At 43.8% G+C, this 25,907-nt stretch overlaps 1 protein-coding gene and 1 long non-coding RNA gene across 2 annotated transcripts in view; one reads left to right on the forward strand and one right to left on the reverse strand.

Moving 5' to 3' along the window:
* LOC110074959 (fatty acyl-CoA reductase 1) overlaps nucleotides 1–8,339 on the reverse strand; it is a 91,004-nt gene extending 82,665 nt beyond the window's left edge. The window contains exons 1-2 of the mRNA XM_073000922.2: nucleotides 8,233–8,339; nucleotides 7,651–7,875 (exon numbers count right to left, since the gene is read on the reverse strand). The gene's annotated coding sequence lies outside the window, so the exon portion shown is untranslated. The remainder of the gene's footprint in view (nucleotides 1–7,650; nucleotides 7,876–8,232) is intronic.
* Nucleotides 8,340–12,049: 3,710 nt separating this feature from the next.
* Nucleotides 12,050–24,186, forward strand: LOC144589469 (uncharacterized). The gene is made up of 3 exons (XR_013545591.1): nucleotides 12,050–12,146; nucleotides 21,657–21,723; nucleotides 24,110–24,186. It is a non-coding gene; the product is annotated as an uncharacterized LOC144589469 (long non-coding RNA).
* Nucleotides 24,187–25,907: the final 1,721 nt, after the last annotated feature.

A 25,907-nucleotide genomic window follows, 5' to 3' on the forward strand; every position in this document is an offset into this window, starting at 1 on the left:
GATCTCTGTAATCGGCCCCAGAAAGGACCCCTGCTCCGTAAGTCTGAGTGTCAGGAAGAGGAATATACTCTCCGCTGAAGAAAAAGTACTCTGTACTTACTCGGAGGAATGGTGCCTGCAAATACGTATAACAAATATAGCAGCAAAATTACTATGGTCCTTTGACGACAAACAGATTTATTCCAATGTATTCGCGAAGGCTTTCACAGCCAGGATCCAATGGTTGTGGGTTTTTCGGGCTCTTTGGCCGTGTTCTGAAGGTTGTTCCTTCCGGGCCGAGGGAGGCCCGGAAGGAGAAAAGAACAACCTTCAGAACACAGCCAAAGAGCCCGAAAAACCCACAACAACCATCAGATCTATTTCAGTTTGAGTTTTGTAAATTACAAAAGACTGCACATCTCTAAAAGTGCATGTTGTACTAATCTGTTAGGCTTTAAGGTGTCACAATACTTTTGTCTGTTAGGCATGTTGACACAAGGAAATAAGAGTCTCTGAAAGTAACTCCTTTTTAGTTACTCCACTAATCCTATGAGACAAGAATTAACTTTGTTTCCAAATGGCACTGACAGTTTCAACATTTCCGCTAAATCAACCTTCCTGTGTAGCAAAGAAATCATCCTGTTTTCATATGGGAGTAAAAAAGGACATTCAATACAATAATTCTGAATTGCTGTTCATCGTATTTATGGGCTTAAAGTGGATTGTAGAGTCACAAGCAAAATAGTAAAAATAGTTAACAGTGAATGCACCTTTTGCTCTATGCAGAAAGTATGCCAAAATTACAACCATTCTCAACAAAAACAGCTCTTTGTGTTCCTTAAAAGTTACAGTGTAAGCCAGCTATAGCAAAGCAATCTCATCATACGTTGTGCACATTACAATGTATCCCCCTTTAGTTCTGCTGGCTAAATCCAATCTGTTTTGCAGGCACTGCATGACAAACATGGAAGTGTGAACCAGATCATCTTTCTCCCATTCCGATTTGAACTGTTTTGAACTTCTAGCAGGACCTTCCACTTTTCTGGAATGAATAGGAGCACAGTATTTCATTTCAATTTCTGGCCAGTGTGATCACAAGCACCACATCAAAACAGCAGTAAAGAGTGTGCCCTAATGTGACCTTTAAGGGAATGTCTTCAGAGTGCAAGTGGCATGGTGATGTAAAGCAGAAACACTTCCTTCTCTTCAGTTGTCCCCGCTCCAGAGGTTTTGTTTTGTTTTAAACTTTATGTTGTTCACTTCGACACTCTCTTACATAAACCAAAGGAATAAGAAGCGGGGGGGGCAGGCAGTCCTCCCTCTTTCCACTCATTTCATCTCCTGCTGCCTCTCTTCTTTGCCCACCCATCCATCCCGCTAGCCCCTTTCCCCATCCAGTGCTTGTGCATGCGATGTGCAGCCAATGCCCTGGCTCAGTTGCCGTTCTCCTGGAGCTTGATGTCTGCAGTCAGCGGCAGCTCAACAATTTCCTCCCCATGCTCTGGTTGTCGCTTGAGAAAATAAAATGACATCCTCCACCCCAATCACTGTTTAAACAGATTCACTCTGCAGTCCAGTTCCCTGACAAAGAAGGGGCAGAGGATCTCTTGTGACCCCACTCCTCCCAAGGAAAGGGGGTGTGAATAGTGCATATCTCTGTGTTGAAGGGCAATGGCATCTCTCTTCCAAACTGTGAAGATGGCGTTTTGAGGGGAGGCAGAATGGGGAAAGGATTGCTTGAGGTGGAACATAAGAACATCCCTGCTGGATCAGGCCAAAGGCCCATTTAGTCCAGCTTCCTGTATCTTACAGTGGCCCCACCAGATGCCTCTGGGAGCACACGAGACAACTAGAAGCATGTCCCCTGATACCCCTCCCCTGCATCTGGCATTTTGAGGTACTTTCCTTTTAAGCCTGGAGATTATACATCCCCATCGTGGCTTGTAGCCTGCGATGGACTTTTCCTCCAGAAAACTGTCCAATCCCCTTTTAAAGGCATCTAGGCCAGATGCCATCACCACATCCTGTGGGAAGCAGTTCCACAGACTAACAACACACCCGGTAAAGAAAAATTTTCTTTTGTCTGTTCTCACACTCCCAACACTCAATTTGAGTGGGTGTCCCCTGTGGTATTGCTTGAGAGGGAAAAGAGCTTCCCTCTATTCACTTGATCCATCCCCTGCATCATTTGAGATGTCTCAACCATGTTCCCCCTCAGGTGCTTTTTCTCTAGACTAAAGAGCCCCAAATGCTGTAGCTTTTCTTCATAAGGGAGGTGTCCCTGCCCAGTCATCATTTTGATAGCTGCTTTCCTTGCCTTTTGCCATGGGGCTTAGCAAAAAGGGAGCCCTTTGATCCCTGCCTTTTAAAATCTGGGGTCAGAAAAAGGGGGGGTTCATCTTATACTTTGGGTCATCTTATACACAGAAAAATATGGTACATAATTTCTGGTTCTAGTACATTTCTAAGGGCTTAAATAGAGAGCAAGGCTTCTTAGTGTGTTGCATACAGTATACAGTATTAATAATCCAGCTTTCTGATACTCCTTATGGGCATAAAATAGTTTACTCTCTTGACAGACTCTGAGCTATGAACCTGAAACAACTCTTAGTATTTCAGCAACAGCCAAAAATATATATATTCTCTTAACAAGGAAGGAAAGAGGACATTGTAAGTAAGGCTGGCATCACCATACATGTTGTAAGTGAGAGAAGGGCAGTCTCAGTAAGGCCTCACAAGCCGCTGACTCCTGGGACCCTATTGACTGACGTCCCAACACGTACATCAATCCTGTCTCACCTCCCTGTGGTCTGGACAGGATCCCACTGCTGAGACCATGGGCTGAGGTCACCATCTCCACCACGGATGGTCCAGCACACTCTATTATAACCGTGGAGGAGCGAATGGAGAAAGAAGGTGAGATTGTGGAGGCCGCTGTGGGAAGGTGTTTGACGGTGGCCATCTACTACCCTTGTTGTCATGCCCCTTGTCTTGTTTCATCTATGAGGGTCTCCTGGAGGACAAAGGCTTTATTCTCCCTCCTCAGGAGACAGATAAGGCCAAGTAAGCTACCCAGCCTGAAGAGCTAGGACTTGTTAATTAGAGTTAAATATTCTACCAGTTGTGAAAGTTAATCCCTTTGTTTGACCACATCCTACCTCAGTATCGTGGAGGGTACCTCAGGAGCTGCTTACAAGCACATTTGCACGGCCAAAGTCTGTGCTCCAGCTGGACATGCCTGATCTGGATGCAACAAGGCAGACTTTACTTATATCCTATCCTTTCACAATGGTTCTAGAAGGGCCTGCCTTTGAATAGCATATGGAAATTTCAGCTGGTTCAAAACAAGGTGGCCAGACTGTTGACCAGGGCCGGTTACAGAGAACATGTGATTGATTCCTTTGTTATGAACAGCTTCACTAGCCATCAGCCTGCTTACCGGCACAAATTGAAGCCCTATTCTGGGTACAAGCAATCTAAATGACACAATTTTGCTTACATATAAGCCATCTAAATGACTAGATTTTCACTGCCTGGGCCCTGAGATTTTTGAGCGAGGCCACACACACACTCTAATCCACCATCCTCAGAGGCATATTTGGTAGGGACAGGAGAGAGAGCGCTTTCCACAGGCTGTCAACTTCTCTTCCAGCTGAGAAGATCTCTGCACCCATGCTATCACTCTACCAGCCATTCAGTCAGAGGTTTGGCAGCTCACCTTGGTTGTTATACTTTTTTTAAAAGGGGTTTAGAGAACCTTTTAAAAATGCATTTGTTTTCTGTGGGCTAAACCGCAGAAGCCTGTGCTGCAGGGTCAGAAGATCCGGCAGTCGTAAGATCGAATCCACGCAACGGAATGAGCACCCGTCGCTTGTCCCAGCTCCCGCCAACCTAGCGGTTCGAAAGCATGCAAATGCGAGTAGATAAATAGGGGCCACCTTGGTGGGAAGGTAACAGCGTTCCGTGTCTAAATCACACTGGCCATGTGACCACAGAAGATTGTCTTCGGACAAAACGCTGGCTCTATGGCTTGGAAACGGGGATGAGCACCGCTCCCTAGAGTCGAACACGACTGGACAAAAAATTGTCAAGGGGAACCTTTACCTTTACCTTTAAAGATGTTTGAAGTTTTAACTAATTTATTTTATTTCTTCAAGCTGTATTTATTTCATTTATTTCCTAATAACTGTCTTCTTTTCTTTAACTCTAAGAAGAAAAAAATAGCAATCAAATAACAGCTGAATAAATTATTAATTCAGCAACATGTAGTGTATTTCTATTAGAGAAATCTGTAGGAAGCAACTTTATCTCGGTTCAGTCATTTACATTTCATTCTCTCTGACTGAGCCGTTTCACCTACTGGCAATAAGTATTCTATCAACAGGATGCCCCAGTCACTTCTGTTTGTGCTTATGGGTGTATCCCATACCATACACAGTTTGCAAATATACACTGGACACACTCATAAAATGTGCACACAAATTATCTCTGGCAATCTGATCAACTGTAAAAACTTTCTATGCCCTCCTTTTATCCTAATGATTTCAAGGTAGCTTACAACAGTAAAGAAGAAACAGAATTAAAAAAAAACATTAAACAAGTCACCTCTAAAAGCATGATTCATAGTGAAAGTGTTAAAATATTTAAATGGATGAGTAAATAGAAATCTTGAAGGCAAAAGATCCTGACCGCTGAGCATGCTTCTGTACCCAGTGAAGCCTAAACTGACCTCTCCACAGAACCACACCTCCTTGGGGAAAGTATTCTGCAGCGGACACCACTTCTGCAAATGGTTCTACTTCATTGACATAAGTCTCGCCTCTGATAAAGGTAGTGCTTGGAGAGAGGCATCATCTAATGACCTGAAGAGCTATCCAGGCTGATATAAGAGGCTACTTCAAATATCTTGCTCTGAGAAGCTGTTTGTCTATATAAACCGGAGTATCTACACTCTGAACTGTGCCAGAAAGCAAACTAGCAGACAATGAAATTATCTGAAAACCACTAAGCTTCCTGTTGTTTAGTTGTTAAGTTGTGTCCGACTCTTCATGACTCCATGGACCACAGCACACCAGGCCCTCCTATCTTCCACTGCCTCCCGGAGTTAGGTCAAATTGTCTAAGCTAACTGTCAGTAAAACTCTAACCACTACGTTTTGCACTAACTGAGACTTTGACCATGTTCAAGGGCAAAGTCGCATACAATGCATTGTGATGCCCCAGACTAAATACAGTGATGCCTTGCAAGACGAATGCCTCATGCAACAAAAAAATTGCAAGACAAAAGTGTTTCACGATTTTTTGGGTGATTCGCAGGACAAATTTTTCTATGGCCGTGCTTCACGAGATGATTTTTTCTTTTTTCTTTTGTTTGTTTTAAATTGCACAACCATTAGTACCACACTTTGCAAGATGAAATTTTCGCAATACGACACGACTTGTGGAACATCTTGCGAGGCAACACTGTATATTATTCAAGATCTGAATAACTGTAGCTAAACAGGACATCTTTCCATTTAAGGTTACAGCTGGCACACCAGTTGCAGCTGCTGATAAAAGGTACCATATAGAAGTCATTTAGATTTCAGAAGATATAGGAAATATGCAGCCCTCTCCAGAACTAGTTGGACCCCATCTTCCTGAACAAGGAAACTACTGAGCCACATCACTTCTGTTCTGTCAGGATTAAACTTTAATTTATTGGTCCTTATTCAATCTATTACTGAATTTGAGCACACTTCCATGGTGTATGTATCTGTGAGACTGTGAGGTTTCATGTTCTGAATTGCAAATACTGGCAAATGAGAAGTGGAAAGACATGAAGATTTCTCAGAAATTTGTTAGGGGTCATTCCTTTTCTAGTTTCACTGATGGAAGCCATTTTGCAAGCAGAATGGCCCTATCAACACCTACCCAACATTTGAAGTAACTTTCAGATGAACCATGCAGAATAGTTCTTACTACTTGGACACAATGATCAAAGTGATGAAATCAAAACTAACTCCCATCAGTTTCTGGCTTGGGTCATTACCTGAGACACAGCTTAAAATATTCCTGTTTCGGGAAGTACAGAAATATCACATATGCCCTGAAATCAGCTTACCTACCCCCCTAAACCCTAAATTCCCTTCCCCATAATCTTACCCCCACTGAAAAGAATAAAACATTAGAAATAGAAAAATCAGCCTGAAACGTAATTGAGAGGGAATAGAAAGAACAAAACATCTGCAAGCTGTCAGGCCCAAAATCTGGACACATCTACCGTAAGGGCTGGATTCCTTATTACCACTCCAAACTTCCCATTCTTTCCAGAAAAACCAAGCAAGCCAGAAAACTCCTAAAGGCTACATACCAATCCTAATCTGAGAATTCACAAACTCTTTCTCTCTTCCACAAGGAGTGCTACTAATTATAAAGAACTACCAATGTGCTTTGTTCTTGACAATGTACACACATAAAAAGGAAAGGACTTATAAAGGCGAGGAACAAGACAAAGCAGGATGGAACAGATGTCACAGGTTACCAGTATTTAAAACTTCACTAGACTCCAGGGCAGAGAGAGGTGAATCAGCAGCTTTACTCCCTTCCCATAGTTTGTAATTTTATACTTTCCACTATGACATTATACAGTCCTAACAAAACTGGCAAGGGGTGGACCACACTCCCTCCTCTTGCCTACTGTGCAAAGTGGAACATGAATGAATCAGGATTGCGTCCATGCTTTGCTCAGCATTCATTTTTCCCCCTCGCCACCCTAGCCCTGACCTTTTTTTTTCAGACAGGCATAAAACACAGCTATGATTGTCACTTATGAACTTGTTCACCCAACTCTGCTGTGATAAACACTTCCCTGTGAGTCAGTGTGAAAGTCTGACAAACTCATCCACATCTTGCCAAAATCCGGTGGGCATCTATTGGATAGCCACATAGCGATGATCCTCAGCCCTCACTTGTGCTACATCTGAAAACTGGGGGGCAGGTGGTATGTTTCTTGGGGGGTGGGAAAAACAATGCTGCTGGTTGCACATTTCAACTAGCCACAGAAAACACGCTACCATTTTCCGGATTAACTTTCTACTTCCACAACACACTTGTACTATCTTTCAAATGTCACATGATTCTGCTTTTTTCCGACACCGCGAGCAAGCCGCACTTTTCTTGAATTGGCCCCGCACGAATCCACTTCCTCCGTTCGGCAACATCTGAATGGGATGTCAGACAGGAAAGCATCCCTTCCCTTTTCGCCAAACCCAGACGTTCTCTATGGAAGGGAAGCCAACGGAGCAGCGCGCCTGGACGGCATCCACGCTGCCCTCCCCCGGAGGCACGATCGAGGACTTCTCCCGGCTTATGCTTTCCGTGCGAGTCCGCACCGAGCCTGCCCTCACGCAAGCCGCGATGCCAGGGCGGGCCGGCCCGATCGCCGGGGTAGGGGGGGGGAGGACGCGGTGCAGCCGAGCGAAAGGGGACCCTCCAGTCTCCTCCTCACGCCCGTCCCGGCCGCTCTTGCCCCCCCCCCACGACCCGCTTCTTCCAGGCAGGGTCCGAGGGGACCCCAGGGCTGGGAGAACCGCCACGTGGCTGCGACACCCCCCCTCACTTCCCGCCGGCCACCCCCCCCCGCCGGCCCTCTCGCAGGCTTTCTTCTCCTGCCGCTGCTGGGTGGCATTACCTTACGGGAGGAGGCGCTCCGATTAATTCCTAGGGTTCAGACGGGGTCTCCTGCACCAACACGGGGCGATGCTAGGCTGAAGTCACTGTATTAAAACGGAATCTCCCAATCGCTCCCTTTCTCTTGTTCCCGGCATCCGGCTGAGGGGGAGGGACGGCGGGTGAACCAGCAGGGGCAAGCCTCGACTTGGATGGTCTTCCTCCGCGCGTTGGCAGACTCCCGGCTCTGCAAGAGGGAAAAGAGGAAGAAGAAGAAGAAGGGGTTTGGAGAAAGGCGGGAATCTGAGGCCAGCCCGTCCCGCGTCGTCTCGCTGCTTGCCGCCTCCATGCGTCCGTCTGCTTTTCACCTCACGCTAGAGGCTTGCCTTGCCTGCCACCTGACCCCGCGCGGGAACCGATCTCCCGCACCAGGCAACTCCCGGGCACCCCAGACCCGCGCCTTCCCGCCATAAGAGGCTTCAGGAAGCCACGCGTGCGGCTCCGCGGTCTCGTCCTCTCTGCCCAGGAAGCCCGCCAGCAACGCGGGCTCGCAGCCTCTGGGCGAGAGAAGCCGAGCAAAAAGATCTGGGGAGAAACCGCTTACCGGGACGAAGGATCCCTGCGTTGGATCTGGGTTGGGAACCTTGCCTTCACACGATTTCCCTGCGCACGTAAGGAGCCAAAGAACGACAGGGCTGAGAGAGAGAAAGAATATAGCGGCTGCGCGCCGCCGTTTGCCTGCCTTGCTGAGCAGCGCCTCCCTGCTTTGCGAAGGGAGGGGAAAATACAGGCTGTTTCTAACGGCTAAAAGCCCTGAAAGGGGTCGCCGTAAATCAGTATTGAGTTAACGCCACGTAATTATTACTATTTAAGTGCTGTTTCCCCTTTAAAATGATGGCCCTGTCATCTTGGTCGCAAGAGACAAAGAAAGGGGTACTTCTTCCGACACTAGCATAAAATCACGAACGCAATCCAATACAGAATAAAACATCCAGTTCAAAACACTGCAACTAGTGCAGGCACAGAATGTGAATGGTTAACCTCTTGATTTTCAAACTGGAGCCCTCATTTTAAATTACCCGACTTATGGTGCGTTTTGTACTTGGGAAAGAAGCTGTTGACAGAAATGCGCTGCCCCTCTCCTCAGAAGATAAGGGGTTTTTATTTATGTCCAAGATGCAAGGAGGAACTCACCTGCCAAAAGGTAGCAATGAAAGGCCTTCTTCCTTCAGCCTACCTAAAGGAAAGCCAGAAACGAAAATCTGCCAGCTGGAGCAAGTGAGTGGTTGCAACACAAGAGTAACAGCTAGCTAGCACTTGGGGAGAACTATTTTGCCTGCTGGCTTTTGAAGCCACTTTCCTGAGTGCTCCTATTAGCCTGGTGATATTGCTACATTCTCCCGAAGCTGAGGCTCCAATACTTTGGCCATCTCATGAGAAGAGAAGACTGCCTGGAAAAGACCCTGACGTTGGTAAAGTGTGAAGGCAAGTGAAGAAGGAGACGACAGAGGATGAGATGGTTGGACAGTGTCATCGAAGCTACCAGCATGAATTTGACCCAACTTCTGGAAGCAGTGGAAGACAGGAGGGCCTGGCGTGCTCTGGTCCATGGGGTCACAACGAGTCAGACACGACTGAACGACTAAACAACAACAACAGTTGCTACATTCAGTTGAGGGTGGAATGAATGGGAAAAGAGAGATCAGGTGTGCTGCTCTGCAGTGACACAGGATGACTCCTCTGTCAGGCAAATATATTTCTTAGATTGGTCAACATTGTTATTTGGTTGGTGCTTCTTCAATTATGGTCTGCAAACTGGTTTACTCAACAAACTGCCTGTTGATGGTCAGCAGCAAGCTTCCAGGAAGAAATAGGTATTTTTAGAACCCTAACATGGCTATGTGACAGCGCCACAGCTGGTACATTCTGATAGACCAGGTGACCTCCTGCCATATGAAGTGGAGGAAGTATTGTGTGCACATCCATACCTTATTTCTTGAGACAACACAGGGCCTCAAGAGCTTCAGGAACATGCACAGCCAGAGGACCTCAGAAGCATGGTTTCCTTGAAGCAGGTATAAATGAACATGCTACCCCAGTTGAGGCTGGTGTTAACGCACAGTATGTGAGCCATCCCTTATTTCCTCCTAGTTCTAAAACTGGCCTTGGGGCCAATGTGGAGGCTGTATGTTCTTTCCCATTTGCCTTGGCATAACTCCCTGAAACTGCTTTCTCAACCACGAATGCCATTAAGACAAAACACAAGAATCATGTAGATAGTTATTCATTTTCTATTGGGCGTGGCACTTTCCTCACAGGAGCCGTGGCTTGATAAGCTGGCAGGTACGAAGCAGCTTTCACACTGGTTTAGGTGTTCTAACATGAATGTAGTTAGTGAATGCTTCTATAAGTATCATTTTTTGTTTATTTTTCTTAATTGAATGTGATAATTGGTTTTAATGTTTTCCATAAAAATATATAATTGTCCAATTCATCCCCCCCCCCCAAACCCTACATCAGTTGCTGACACACTGGAGGGGAATTGCTGACCAACTCACCAGAGAATATGAGAATCAGTGCAGTGAATTAAGAGTGGGAAACATGGAAGCTACATAGGCATTCCAAGTGTAATTTTGGGACCGTTGGTTGCCTCCCTTAACACCCCCCAATGACTTCTTTTTGTTGGTGTGGTTGCTTTGGAACCTCAGACACAGGTGTGAGGAGAAAACCTCTGTGTTGCCAGACTGAGCTTCCCATTAGGAGGGATGCTCCTAAACACATTTGTGCTTGCTTTGGATCTTGAATGCCTGGTGGGATGGTGTTGCATTTGAAAATGAATTGTAAGTGGAAGAGGTCAATATTCCTTCTGTCTTCCTTTTTGGTGGTTCAGGTTGAATCCTCCCAAGTTCACTTTACAACAAATAAGGTATGTAGGTTAAGATTTATGAGCTCCTATATCTAGTCGTTAAGTCTCCTGTTTTCCACTGCCTCCCAGAGTTTGGTCAAATTAATGTTGGTAGCTTCGATGACACTGTCCAACCATCTCGTCCTCTGTCGTCCCCTTCTCTTGCCTTCACACTTTCCCAACATCAGGGTCTTTTCCAGGGAGTCTTCTCTTCTCATGAGATGGCCAAAATACTGGAGCCTGAGCTTCAGCATCTGTCCTTCCAGTGAACACTTAGGGTTAATTTCCTTCAAAATAGACAGGTTTGTTCTTGCAGTCGATGGGACTCTCAAGAGCCTCCTCCAGCACCACATTTCAAAAGCATCAATTATTCGGTGGTTAGCCTTCTTTATTGTTCAGCTCTCACTTCCATACATCGCTACTGGAAAAACCATAGCTTTGACTATTTGTTGGCAAGGTGATGTCTCTGCTTTTTCAGATGCTGTCTAGGTTTGTCATCGCTTAACTCCCAAGAAGAAGGCGTCTTTTAATTTTGTGGCTGCTGTCACCATCTGCAGTGATCATGGAGCCCAAGAAGGTAAAATCTTTCACTGCCTCCATATCTTCCCCTTCTATTTGTCAGGAGGTGATGGGGCCAGTGGCCATGATCTTAGGGTTTGTTTTTTTTATGTTGAGCTTCAGACCATTTTTTGTGCTCTCCTATTTCACCTTCATTAAGAGGTTCTTTAATTCCTCCTCACTTTCTGCCATCAGAGTGGTATCATCTGCATATCAGAGGTTGTTGATATTTCTTCTGGCAATCGTAATTCTGGCTTGGGATTCCTCCAATCCAGCCTTTTGCATGATGTATTCTGCATAAAAGTTAAATAAGCAGGGAGACAATATACAGCCTTGTTGTACTCCTTTCCCAATTTTGAACCAATCAGTTGCTCCATATCCAGTTCTAACTGTTGCTTCCTGTTGCACATATAGATTTCTCAGGAGATAGATAAGGTGGTCAGGCACTCCCATTTCTTTAAGGACTTGCCATAGTTTGTTGTGGTCCACACAGTCAAATGCTTTTCCATAGTCAATGAAGCAGAATTAGATGTTTTTCTGAAACACTCTGGCTTTCTGCATAATCTAGCGCATGTTAGCATTTTGGTCTCTACTTCCTCTGCCGCTTCGACATCCAGCTTGTACTTCCGGGGGTTCTCGGTGCACATACTGCTGAAGCACTAACAGATACATTGCTGCATATTCTAGACAATGTCAGTAAAGTCAAGTGACCAACCCCTGCTCTGCATTGGGTATATGGGTGTTGTTCCTGTTTGCCAAAGTTTTGCCAGCCTAAAAATCACTACAAGGCATAGCATTGTGGCATAATTTTCTTTTCCTAGTATTCTTGTTCTGTCTGCCAGTCTCTGACACTTTGAAATGATCAGGAAGCAAACACATGAGGCGGGCGGGCGGGCATGACTCAGAAGTGCTGAGCAGGGTGGGGCAAGGCAAGGCAGGCTGTCCTTCTCTTGTAGATATGGCCCTGATCCAGGTCACCAAGCCAAAGAAGGCTGGTATGTCTGCATATTTATATGAATAAATTGCTGGCTGTGCTGCTCCTCAGAGCTCCTAAGGTATGTATATTTAAAGTCTGCTTCGGCATCTGCATAGAGCATCCTGCCAGCAAGACTGATTTTTGCCACTGTGTTTCTCCATTCAACTTTTGTATCCCAATCCTCTCCTTCACCAGTTCCCTTCATGCCTATCTTTAGATAGATGAGGAAAAGCTGGGCAGTTTTACTGGCTGCTAGTGTGTTGCCTGCTAGTGAAGGAAACCTTTTTGGCAACCTTTTTTACAAGCAATTCTGAGATATGGAAAGGGAAAACTTCTCTGCAGATTTCTTCCTGCTACTTTCCCTGCAGAAGCAGAGCAAAAGCATCTTGGGGGAGGATGGCGTTTCTCACTCAGTGGGAATTTCAAATGGTTCTCAATTCTGTGACAGACTGATTTATTTACTCTGTGGATGGAATGATTGAGTGTGATTTGATGGGCTTTCTGCCTGGAGGAAATGCGGTATGAGTGGATTTCTCCCTTGGTAAATGATTTTCTAACGGGAGTTAAGTGTGCTGTAAGTGGTTTTCAGCTTCGGGGGACACCACCCTCTGGTGCATTTGTCCCAGGAGACATTAACTTCCAGTACAGCCGGCTTTCCTGGCTTGTGATTCAGGATGAAATAATAATTTAACACACACATGAAATATTCTACTATGAGTGAGTAATAAGGCCACACAACTTCAGCTTGTATCTGATTCTGGTCAATTAGAACATAATCAGCACAATATGTTATTTATGTAAATTAATCCAATATGCAGTGGAAGAAAAGAGGAGAGATCAGATTATTTTAAAACAGCCTGTTTTTCAGGCAATAATTATTTTATGAAGTTTGGTCATATTACGCTCCTCACCAAATACAATTTAAATATAAACTTTTTTTTTAAAGGGGGAGGTAGAAGATGCTGAGGTAAAATACACAACTATTTTTTTTTAAAAAAAGTAAAAATCTGTTGTACTGTACTATAGCACTCTGGAGTTCCTGGCGTGCTGATGAGTTCAAGGACCGTGCTTATAAGGTCTGCTTTCCTTTGGATGCGAGAAAGAACACAAGACTGTTATGGTGCCTTAGCAATGTATATTTATTTACAAACATATGAAACAAGCTCTTTGGAAGTCTTGGAGTTCTTCAAAACTCCAAGATGTGGGAGCCAGGTTGTAACACATTACAGCTCCATTTAACAAATGTAACTGATTGTCGAGTGCTATCCTCTAAAACAATTTGGAATCAAGATTTCTAAAGGATTACCTACTTCCCCCTTTTGTTTGTTTGTTTTTATAGCCAATTCTTCATAAAAAAAATCCCAGTTTAGAATATAACAGTGTTAAAATAACACTGGTAAAATAACCAGAGGTGAACTTGACTGTAACTACAACTAACAGCTCAGAGATTTCTGGAGAAACGGATGGGCCTTTCATCAAAAGATCAATAAGGTACCAACTATAGACCAAGGCCACTCTTGGGAAAGAGGATTCCAGAGTCAAGGCAAGAAGGACCTATTTGGATCATCAACCAGTGGAGTTCCCTTAGTGGTTAGATGAGATGCCCTCCCAATACTGTTCTAAGAACACAGGCAGGCTGATCTGGGAAGAGGTGTCTCTCCAGATACCTGGGTCTCAACTCATCAAGGCCCTTTGTAGGTCAAGGACACTTTCTTGAATTCCATTCAAAAACTGAAATTGGCAACCAGTGCGGGTCTTCCAGATTTAGTGTTATACAAACCTTCCTGTGCCTTGCATTTTCCCCCCAATGGTTTGTATTTCTGTGTATTCTCGAAGGCTTTCACTACTGGGATCCACAAAACGCAGCATTCACACCAGAATCAAAGAACATGAGAGACACTGCAGACTAAAACAACCGGAAAAATCAGCAGCAGCTGAACATGCCCTAAAACAAGCTGGACATGAAATTCTATTTCAAAATACTGAAGTGCTGGACAACACCAGCAATTATTATGTTAGACTGCACAGGGAAGCCATTGAAATCCATAAAAATCAACAGGAATTTCAACAAAAAGGAAGAAGGCTTAAAACTAAACATGGCCTGGCTCCCAATATTGAAAAATACAGCCTGTAAAAGGTCAACAAACTCTACCCAGCCACAAGGACCAGGGATCATTGCACATAAAAAGACCAGCTAACGGCACCTATCAATCACAGTAACAGATAATCTCTCTCCCCTTATCACAACAACAACAAAACAGGCTGATCACCCTATCTCCTGAAAAAAGAGAAAAGCTGTTCCCACAGCTATAAACTATCCAACAAACAGCAACAGAGCATGGTCAGAGTTCCTACTCCTGTCCTATGAAGATGCCGGCCACAGAGACTGGCGACACATCAGGAAGAACAACCTTCAGAACACAGCCAAAGTACCCGAAAAAACCACAACAACCATTGTATTTCTGTTTGGTGTCTGTAGTCGTGTGTGATTTCATAATTTAGAAGGATTCATTTTCTTACCTACCATGGGTGATTTTGGGTAGAAAGGCAGGGTTATATCCAAATATAAATATTTTAATTAATCGGAAGACCCATTCACAACCAGTAAGTGCTCTAGGATATCTAGTAAAACAACAACAACAACAACAACATCAGACTTCCATAATTGTAGAACCTTCTTCCAAATGTTTAAAATAACTGAGTTAGGTAAAACAAGTGAACAGACTCACTGCCTAAGACAATAGCAAGCCACTATGATTTCTGAGCTCAAAAATATAAAATATTAATGAATGCATCACTTATGATCAGTTATGGCTCAGAGACTATGCAGTGCTTAGTATCAGCTCAGTAGCACAGCTAATGAAGCTAATGTGGCAATCCATGAGTGCGTAGCAATCTTTTTGAGAAGCTGGCAGAAGATGCCCAACAGGTTTAGCAGTTACTGTCATTCCCACTGGAACTTGTAACCTGTGTCCCCTATCTACAGTATATGTGATAACCGAAGAGATTCCCAGGCCCTTTCAGATTAGATTAGACATCCTTCAGTCTTGAGAGACTATGGTAACATGCTCTGTATGGAGGACTTGGAAGAGCGTCTAGTGTGGCTGAGAACGCCAATTTGAGAGCGACAACCCCTTCCACATTGAAGACAAATACAATCTGTCCCTTGTCCAGCTCCCTGATTTTGCTGCTTTTGGGACTTCCTCTTTGCCTCGGCCTGCTGGACAAGGGTCTCTTCAAAACAGGAGAGGCCATGATGCACCGCCTGCCTCCAGGCTGAATGCTCAGATGTCAAGGTTTCCCATCTGTTGAGGTCCATTCCTAAGGCCTTCAGATCCCACTTGCAGATATCCTTGTATCGCAGCTGTGGTCTCCCTCTGGAGCAATTTCCCTGCACTAATTCTCCATACAGGAGATCTTTTGGAATCCGACCATCAGCCATTCTCATGACATGTGCAGGCCAACGTAGGCATCACTGTTTCAGTAATCTGTACTTGCTAAAAATTCCAGCTCATTCTAAGACCACTCTGTTTGGAACTTTGTCCTGCCAGGTGATACCAAAAATGCATTGGAGACAATGCCTGTGGAACATGTTCAGCTTCCTCTCCTGCCGTGCACAAAGGGTCTAGGACTCACTGCAGTACAGGAGTGTGCTCAGGACACAGGCTCTATAGACCTGGATCTTGATATATGCCATCAGCTTCTTATTAAGCCATACTCTCTTTGTGAGTCTAGAGAACATGGTAGCTGCTTGCCAATGCATTTATCCAGCTCGACATCTAGGGAGAGAGTGTGTCAGAGATCGTTGAGCCAAGGTACACAAAGTAATGAATAACCTCTAATTCTTGTGTGAAGATGGTAATAGAGGGAGATGAGTCCACATCCTGGCCCATGACTTGTGTTTTCTTCAGGCTGATTGTTAATCCAAAGTCTTGGCAGGTCTTGCTAAAATGATTCACAAGTTGTTGGAGGTCTTCAGCAGAGCGGGCAACAACTGCTGCATCATAAGCGAAGAGGAAGTCCTGCATGCATTTCAGCTGGACTTTGGACTTCGCTCTCAATTTAGAGAAATTAAAGAGCTTTCCATCTGATCTAATCCAGAGATAGATGCCTTCGGTTGCAGTTCCAAAGGCATGCTTCAGCATAACAGCAAAAAAGATCCCAAACAAAGTCAGCGTGAGAACACAGCCCTGTTTCACTCTGCTTCGGATGTCAAAGGAATCTGATGTTGAACCATCAAAATCTACAGTGCCCTTCATTTCCTCATGAAAGGACCTGCTGATGTTAAGGAGTCGAGTGTCACCTTCCCAGGGATTTTAACAGGCAAAAGTCCAATAAACCAGTCCAATGTCAGAAGTCCACTAGATGCAAAACAGATATTAAAATGCCAGAGCCAAAACAAAAAACATAGTCAGAAGTCAGAGTTCAAAGCCAAGGGTCCAGAATGAGCAGGAGCATGGATGCAAGCCAGGGAAATTGACTTGTTGCTTCCATGAGCTTCCCAGCCGTCTGGGAGCTGCTTATATAGTAAAACAATCATTGAACTGCTGGAAGCCTTTCATTCTGTCAATACTCAGGGCTAGCTGATCTGATGTTTCTGCGGGCAGCATTCAGGCGATCTTCTGACCTTTGCTTCATAAGTCTTTGATGAAGTCTAGCCCTTACCCTGGCTACTGGGGGAGGAGAATCTGGTGGCAATTCAGCTGTTTGTGCTTCTAATAGCTCACCATTCACCTCAGCTGCACTGCAGCTAACCCCTCAGTTTCCAGATCTTCAGCTGAACTCATTGAGGTGGACATCCAGTCTTGGGAAGGATTTTAAAAAGGCCATCTCTGCTAACCAAATCAAAGGCCTTTGTGAGATCTATGAAGGCCACAAAGAGTGGCTGTTGTTGTTCCCTACATTTCTCTTGTAACTGTTGGAGGGAGAATACCACATCAGTGGTGGATCTATTAGCTCAAAATCCACACTGTGATTCTGGATAGACTCTGTCTGCAAGCACCTGGAGTCTCTTCAGCACAACACGGGCAAGCAGCTTCCCTATAACGCTGAGAAGAGAGATACCATGGTAGTTATTGCAGTCGCCCCTGTCTCATTTGTTCTGATACAATGTGATGATGTTTGCATCCTTCATGTCCTGTGGTACTCCACCTTCCCTCCAGCAATGCCAAAAGATTTCATACAGCTCGGTGGTGATGATCTCTTTACAGCACTTCAGCAGGGATATTATCCTTCCCATTGCCTTGCTGGAGGCGGGGGAATCCAAGACCACTTTTATTTCTGCTAAAGTTGGTTCACTGTCCAACTCTTCCAAGACAGGCAAGCACTTGATGTTATTTAGTGCCTCTTTGGTTAGTACATTCTGTCTGGATTATAACTCAGAGTAGTGCTGCACCCAGCATTCCATGTGCTGTGCTCAGTCCTGAATGATCACGCCTGTAGCAGACTTCAAGGGAGCAGATTTCTTCTGCATTGGACCTAAAGCCTGCTTGATACCATCATACATTCTGTTGATGTTACCTGTGTCCACTGCTATCTGTACCTGAGAGCAGAGCTGAAGCCAATAATTGTTTGAACATCTCCTGGCACCCTGTTGGACTTTGCTACGAGCAAGTTGAAGAGCCTGCAAGTTGTATTCACTAGGACAGGCTTTGGCTTGCATCAACTCCTCCGAATGGGCTTCACGCCAGTGCCAGTCTGCCATATTTTTGGTCTTATTGCCAAATGTGGACAAAGTGGACAAATGTGGACAAAGTTCTAAACAGCATTCTTGAAATGTTCCCATCATTCAGGTGCATTTGCATCAGACGGGCCTGGAAGGGTTTTCTCAAGCACTTGGGCAAATTCCTCCACTTTCTTTGATCGCAAGTCTTGCTGATGTCAATATGTGGTCTTCCTTCCTTTTTCGTGTGATACAATCTCTTTGTTCGCATTTTTACTCTACTAAACACCAGGGAGTGGTCAGTATCGCAATCAGCGCTCTGGTAACTGTGTGTGGTCATAATGCTAGGAAGGCTAGAACGTCTAGTGAGGATCAAATCGAGCTGATGGCAATGCTTGGATCTTGGATGTCCCCAGGAAAGATTGTGTTGAAGCTTCGTATTAAAGAACGTATTGCTGACACAAAGACCATAATAACAGCAAAACTCCAGCAAATGTTGGCCATTTTTGTTCATCTTCCCAATGCCAAAACGGCCTAGACTAGTGGGCCAAGAATTGTGATCTGCACCAACTCTAGTGTTAAAGTCTCCAAGAATGAACAGCGGCGCTCTCTCTCTGGGATTTTTTTGATAGTAGCTGCCAGATTGTCATAGAATTTGTCTTTGACTTTTGTTATAGATGACAGTGTTGGTGCATATGCACTAATGAGGGTGACCGGTCCCGCTGATGAGTGGAGCTGCAGAGAAAGGATTCTTTCACTCCCCACAGTAGGTGGAATGATAGATCTCAGCAGAGTATTTCTGACTACAAAGCCAACACCATGTTCCCTGGTCTCATTCAATGGTTTTCCCTTCTAGAAGAATGAGAAGTTTTTTTCTTTGACAGATCCCTTGTCTGGCAGTCTCATCTCTTGCAGGGCAATGATGTCCATCTGCAGTCTACTCAGTTCCATGTCGATGACAGCTGTCTTGCGCACGTCGTCTATTTCCTGCAGGTTGTCAGAAAAGCAAGGGTCATTGTCTGAGCGTTCCTGGTGCCCAATTTTAGGGAAGAAGTTTTCTAATGATTATTGCATGGTGCAGGGTAATCAATCTGTTTGTCGGCTTTCACTGTAAACCCCACACGCCCCGTGAGGTTTAGAGATCGTGGCGAGGTAGCACCTTACTGGCTGGGGGCTGCCCAACTTAAGGTGGACGGTAGCTACTTAGTGAGGTGCAATGACCTCTCCCACTGTCGGAAGTAGCTCCTGGCTCTATGCCAATCAAGCAAAGACGTATAACCGGCATCTGCTACTTCCCGTGTTGTTTCGACGCTGTATGCAAAGCTGGAGTGTCCTCTCCAGAGCAAAAAGCCTGGGTTAAATAATATGGAGGATAGGCTGTGTCCAATGGAAAGGCAAGAGCCAATACAATTGGTTCCAGCGACGTCGCAAGAATTGCCAGAACGACACGAACTGCCTCCAGGACTCCGGCTCTGGATTTTGACTCAAGGTTAACTCCTTAAGCCTTTTCCATCAGTGGATATAGCCACAAGGCAGTGGACGTTTGAAATTGGAGTTGTCCTTCTCCTAGAGGAGCTGCTTTCCAAGGCTGATGAGCCCCACTTACCCGGCTCCAGGCCCTATAATCCTACTAAAGTTCATAGAAGGCTGAACACCAGCCTACAGGTGGGACAGGGAGAAGTTTTTCCCCAACCTGCTGCTGCTGCTTCCGACTTATGGCCACCCTATAAGTTAGGTAAAGGTAAAGGTTCCCCTTGACAATTTTTGTCCAGTTATGTTCGACTCTAGGGGGCGGTGCTCATCCCCGTTTCCAAGCCATAGAGCCAGCGTTTTGTTCAAAGACAATCTTCCGTGGTCGCAAGGCCAGTGCAACTAGACACGGAATGCTGTTACCTTCCCACCGGGGTGGTCCCTATTGATCTACTTGCATTTGCATGCTTTCGAACTTCTAGGTTGGTGGGAGCTGGGACAAGCGACAGGAGCTCACTCCATCATGTGGATTCGATTTTACGACTGCTGGTCTTCTGACCCTGCAGCACAGGCTTCTGCACTTTAGCCCACAGCGCTACCACGTCCCTTCAAAAACTCCTATTGTTAACAACCCTGTTCAGCTCCTGCAATCTCAAGGGTGTGACTTTTAAAAAATTGAATAAATACATCTCTCATTTGATCCTTCTCTTTCCCTGTTGCCTTCAACTTTCTCCAGCATTATCTACTTTTCCATTGAGACTCATATTCTTCTGATGTGCCTAAAGTATGAAAGGCTCAGTTTAGTCATTTTTATTTCTAGGAAGAGCTCTAGCTTAATTTACTCTAGAAATCACTTACATGCTATCTTCTAACTGCACATTTCAAAGGAATCTTTTCCCCCACCTTTCAGCTTCCTTTATTGTCCTGATTTTACATCTACCAGGAATACCATAGCATAGATGAACTTCACCTTGGTCTCCAGTGGCACATTCTTGCACTTGAGGTTCTGTCAATGTTAAAATTATGTAATTCTTCTGTAGACATGATTTTTGTCTTTTTAATATTCAGTTGTGTTACACATTAATAATCCTAGAACTGTAGATCTGGAAGGGACCCTATGGATCATCAAGGCCTGGAAGACCTAGCTGAGCTTAAATACTTAGACAGTCAGTCCCACTGTGAAGCAGTTTTTTTTTTTTTTAAAAAAAAAAATCCCACTAAGGTTAAATACCATGTGGAATTTCCTGCTGGTGTAAAATGGATGAATTTGCCTTTTAAACTTTTTTTTAACTGATCACATGACACGAAGGTAAACTCAAATCAGTCTGGCCGTTTTTGCTTCCAACATGGAGCTTTTTCTCTGCTGCTGGGGGCTTCTACTTTTTTCAAGATAAAACAATTTAAATGGACTTTCCCCTGTGTGATTGATTGTTTCATTCTCCAAAAGGACTGGCTGTGACTGTGCATGGCTGTTCTGGTGAAATACTAAACTGGGCATGATGTTTGTAACAGTGGGAACAATTTTTCTCCCTAGTCCCTCCAAAATATTTATTTTTATTTTTAAAAAATGAGCTGTCAAGTTTAGTGCTAGATCATTCTATAATCACATTGATATACTAGTTTAGTGCTAGATCACCTCTGCATGGACAAAAAGAAAAAAGAAGAAGAAGATAAAAGTTGATATGGAATAGAAACAACTCCTATGAACTACAGCAAACCACTTTGGTTCTGTGGTATGTCTTTGTAGAAAAGACATAGAAAACTTTGGAAAACTGTCCCTTTTCCATAGTGTTGTGCAACACTTTAAACAGCCTGCTGGATTTATAATGAACCATAAAGGGAGAGCCATGGATCAGCAGAAGTCATAATAAAAGGAAGGGGGGCTGTGGGCTGTGTCATGACTTAAGCTGCACCCAAGCTACCCACAGTCTCTATGTGATCACCAAATCTAAACAGAAGAGTAAAATAGGTTGTGAATAAAGCTACAGCAAAGCCAAATCACTCCTGATTTGATTTGTAGTCGCAGCACTTTATTTCAAAAGTTACACTTCAGATAGAAAAGTCTAAATCTTATTTTTAATTTAACTGAGTCTTGGTGGGGTGGGCACATGGTTGAAGGAGGGACAGAAGGTCAGCTCCCTACATAAACAAGAAAGGAAAGCGACAGGCCATGGTCCCACCAGCAAAATAGTGCCGGTGGTTACACAACTTTTAATCACGTTCCTGTTGTGCTTTGTGGTCATGTCATATTTATTTCAAGATGTGCACCCCAACGTGATTTTGGGTTACAAAATCATTTCCTTCAGTTATTTCACCAGCTACACTGTGATGCCGGATTATTATTCATCTTGGGCACTGCAACCCTAGGTTATGTTTTTTTTTGGGGGGGGGGTTTAGCAGTACATCAATATGTTGGGAACTGTTCCATGATGGTTTCATTTTTTTCTGTGTCTTCAGCACCCCAGGAAACAATGCACTGCAGTCAATGAACCAATACCACCACCACTGCTGAAGATCCAATTCAGTAAGTGCCTAGAGCTTCATGTTGTGACCATTTGGCATAAACACCACGGAATTTTTTTTAAAAAAAGTACTGACATTTTAAGGGACATGCCCAGTGACAGTAATTTAAAAATATTGTGATAAGATCATTTTCACACAAACAGCAACACAACATTGTTTCAAAAAGATCTACAACAAAAAAAAGTTGAAGCCTCTGGCCAAGCAAGAAATGATCCGCAGTTTGCATGCTTGCCGGGTAAATGATTTGCTAATGACTGTGCGGCAAGTTCTTAAAGAAATGGGAGTGCCTGACCACCTTATCTATCTCCTGCGAAATCTATATGTGGGACAGGAAGCAACAGTTAGAACTGGATATGGAACAACTGATTGGTTCAAAATTGGAAAAGGAGTACGACAAGGCTGTATTGTCTTCCTGCTTATTTAACTTATATGCAGAATACATCATGAGAAAGGCTGGACTGGAGGAATCCCAAATTGGAATTAAGATAGCCAGAAGAAATATCGACAACCTCAGATATGCAGATGATACCACTCTGATGGCAGAAAGTGAGGTTAAAGAACCTCTTAATGAGGGTGAAATAAGAGAGCACAAAAATGGTCTGAAGCTCAACATAAAAAACAACAACACACACACCAAGATCATGGCCACTGGCCCCATCACCTCCTGGCAAATAGAAGGGGAAGATATGGAGGCAGTGACAGATTTTACCTTCTTGGGCTCCATGACTGCTGCAGACGGTGACAGCAACCATGAAATTAGAAGATGCCTGCTTCTTGGGAGGAAAGCTATGACAAACCTAGTCAACATCTTGAAAAGCAGAGACATCAACTTGCCGACAAAGGTCCGCATAGTCAAAGCTATGGTTTTTCCAGTAGCGATGTATGGAGGTGAGAGCTGGACCATAAAGAAGGCTGACATCAATTTAATTGATGGTTTTGAACTGTGGTGTTGGAGGAGACTCTTGAGAGTCCCCTCAACTGCAAAAAGAACAAACCTATCCCTTTTGAAGGAAATCAACCCTGAGTGCTCACTGGAAGGACAGATCGTGAAGCTGACTCTCCAATACTTAAGCCATTTCATGAGAAGAGAAGACTCCCTGGAAAAGATTCTGATGTTGGGAAATTGTGAAAGCAAGAGGAGAAGCAGACGACAGAGGATGAGATGGTTGGACAGTGTCATCGAAGCTACCAACATGAATTTGACCAGACTCTAGGAGGCAGTGGAAGACAGGAGAGCCTGGCATGCTCTGGTCCATGGGGTCACAAAGAGTCGGACACAGCTTAACGACTAAACAACAACAATGCATTCTGTGACTGCTAATTTATGATAAGAACTCAATGGGGAATAGGGAGGCAACATTTGCCTTGTGTGACCACAGCCTGAGAAGGTGATAGTAACTCCTAGGAATATCAGTCTGGGATAGAGAGGAATATAGCAGAGCTCTGAGACAGAAAAGGACAGAGTAGGATTTACTGCCATCAACTCCCAAATTGCTTGGAGGACTCTAGGGCAACAGATTGCAGTCCTGCTTTTGCACTTTTTTCTCTCACCTTCATCTTGCGTCATTTCAAGTCATTGCTGCCTTCTGCCAGTAATATGGTGCCATTTGCATGTCTTAATTACTCATATATCTTCCAACAATTTTCATTCCAGTCCAGCTTTCTGTATGAGATGTTCTGCACAGAGATTGAACAGACAGGAAAATAAAATATACCCTTGGCTTGATACCTTTGTCTGACTACCAGGTCATATATATATGTCCTGGTAGTCAGACAAAGGTGCTAGTCAAGGGTATGTTTTATCTTCCTGTCTGTTCAATCTCTCTCTCTATATATAAAAGGCTCATGAGCTGCCCTGCTCCAAATAGTACAACACTCCTCAATTTTAAAACCACTTCAGTCACAAAAATAAGATGTCCACTTCCTCCAGCACCATTCAAGCTGAGATTTTCCTCTCTGCCTGAAAATCTAGAAGAGCACAACAATTCTCAATACCTTTAATGGGTGCTCTTGGCAACCCTAGACAAGCAAAATAGAACACTCTGATTTACCAAGGTAGATTCAGTACTTTTCTCCGACAAGGTACAGATTTCTGAATGTCACTCTGGCTTCATGTCATGTGAACTTAAGTCATATCAGGGAGATTCTAATGATGAAAGCAGAACTTGGAAAAGTTGTATTTTTACTACAGCTCCCAGCTGGCATGGCAAAAGAGCACAAACAGCCTGCATTTGGGGGGCGGGGGCTGGGGGGCAAGAAGAGCTATAAGTGACCTTAATCCTCTAATTTTTATAGATTGGTTGAGTGCTGCCTGCAGAAAGGAACTTCAACCAGGTAGCTTTAAAGTATGTTTCTTTTTGAAATTTTAAATAAGTTTATTTTTTCAGTGTCCTGTCTGACATCATTCAATGAAACAAGCCTAAGATTGCAGCCTTCCTGGTTCAAACTGGGACTAAAAAATAAACCATGCTTTTAAGAGGAACCAGGAAGAGAGGAACGCCATAGAAGAAAATGCTTGATGAATTGAGAGGAGGAGAATGTCATATGGATGGTGAAAAAATACTGGTTGGGAATCACTGATATAGATCTGAGTACTTTGAGGAGAATATGTGCCCCATCTGGAACAATTCTGTTAGTGTCTCAACTAATAACAAATACACTTGTCCCAAAGCAACATTTGTTTGTTTGTTTGTTTGTTTGTTTGTTTGTTTGTTTATTTATTTATTTATTTATTTATTTATTTATATCCCGCCTATCTGGTCAATTACGACCACTCTAGGTGGCTTACAACGTAAAATACACAGATAAATACAAAAATAATTATTATGTAATAAACAAATTCGACAAGATGGAAGGTGAACAATAAGAGAAGAGAGAGAAGGAAAACATCAGGGATTAACTGGAGGGAAGGCCTGCCGAAACAGCCGCATTTTTAGTTGATTTTTAAAGATACCTAGCGAGGGGGCTGCGCAAATCTCCAGAGGTAGGTTGTTCCAGAGGCGTGGAGCCACCGCCAAGAAGGCCCGGTTTCTTGTTTTTTCCTTCCGGGCCTCTCTCGGCGTTAGGCTCCTCAGCCTCACCTCCTGACTCACATGAGTGACACGGGTAGAACTTGGTGGGAGTAGGCGTTATAATAAACAAATTAACATTAATCCACCAAGGACTTAACTTATTAAGGGAGTTGCACATGTGCAACCTCTTTAGTACTTAGAAACAAATGATTGCTCTTCAGTGACAGCATGATTGAAAATCTGTGACCTAGAACTACATGTGATAATCAAGACATAATTGGTAGCTGAGAAAGGATTGTAAGATTCAGAGAAATCTCTTAAGACATCTTAATAAGCGGGAAATCATAATGTAACAATGGAAGGTTATTGCAACCCAGCAATCCTTAGCAATGTTTTCTTTCATAAGATATTTAACTACTCGCATGTTCTAACAGAAAGTGGCAGATTAATCATAAGCACTCAATTTTCACTGAATCTCAAAACTGTTGAATGAATTACCTCTTGTGGTGTGTCAGTTTCTTCTTCAAGTTCTTCTAATAAAACCATTTGACTATTGTTGGATAAAATGACTTTTTGAAATTGCAGTGAATTTCATAACAATACATTGTGACTGAGCCTCAGAATGGATCTCTGGATGACTTTGAAACGTAAAAGAACTGATGATGTTGATGAGGGTGCATCTGTTCAAAGCAAAATGAAGCTACTTCCAGTCCTCTTAAAAAGTGTCATCATTATAGCAAGGAATTATCTGTCAATGAGACCTTTCATGAGAAGCATTAAATACTTGATGCTCTTTAGGGCTTTAAACCTTGAGAAGTATTGCTAGGTAGTCCCCAACAACAAAAGCTATTTATATTTAAAAGGGATCTGTGGTAAAGAAAACGTTAAGAACTACTGATCTACAAGGTTTGGGCTGGCAAAAAATTTAGACAATTTAGAAGGGTCTGGCCTTCTTTAATGATTCTCTCTCTCTCTCTCTCAGCTCTACATCTCCTTTTCACTATCGTCTTCCAACAGAGATCTGCCTGGCTCCCTGGCTGGGTGTTTTTAAGAGCCATTTAAAGACTTGGCTCTTTAGGCAGGCCTTCCCTTCTGTCAATCCTTGAATTCTATCTTTTTGTTCTATCATTCCCCATCTTGAACACACTATATTATTGATTTAATTGTTTAATGA

The sequence above is a fragment of the Pogona vitticeps genome, chromosome 5 (assembly GCF_051106095.1).
Source record: "Pogona vitticeps strain Pit_001003342236 chromosome 5, PviZW2.1, whole genome shotgun sequence".
NCBI classification, from domain to species: Eukaryota; Metazoa; Chordata; class Lepidosauria; order Squamata; family Agamidae; genus Pogona; species Pogona vitticeps.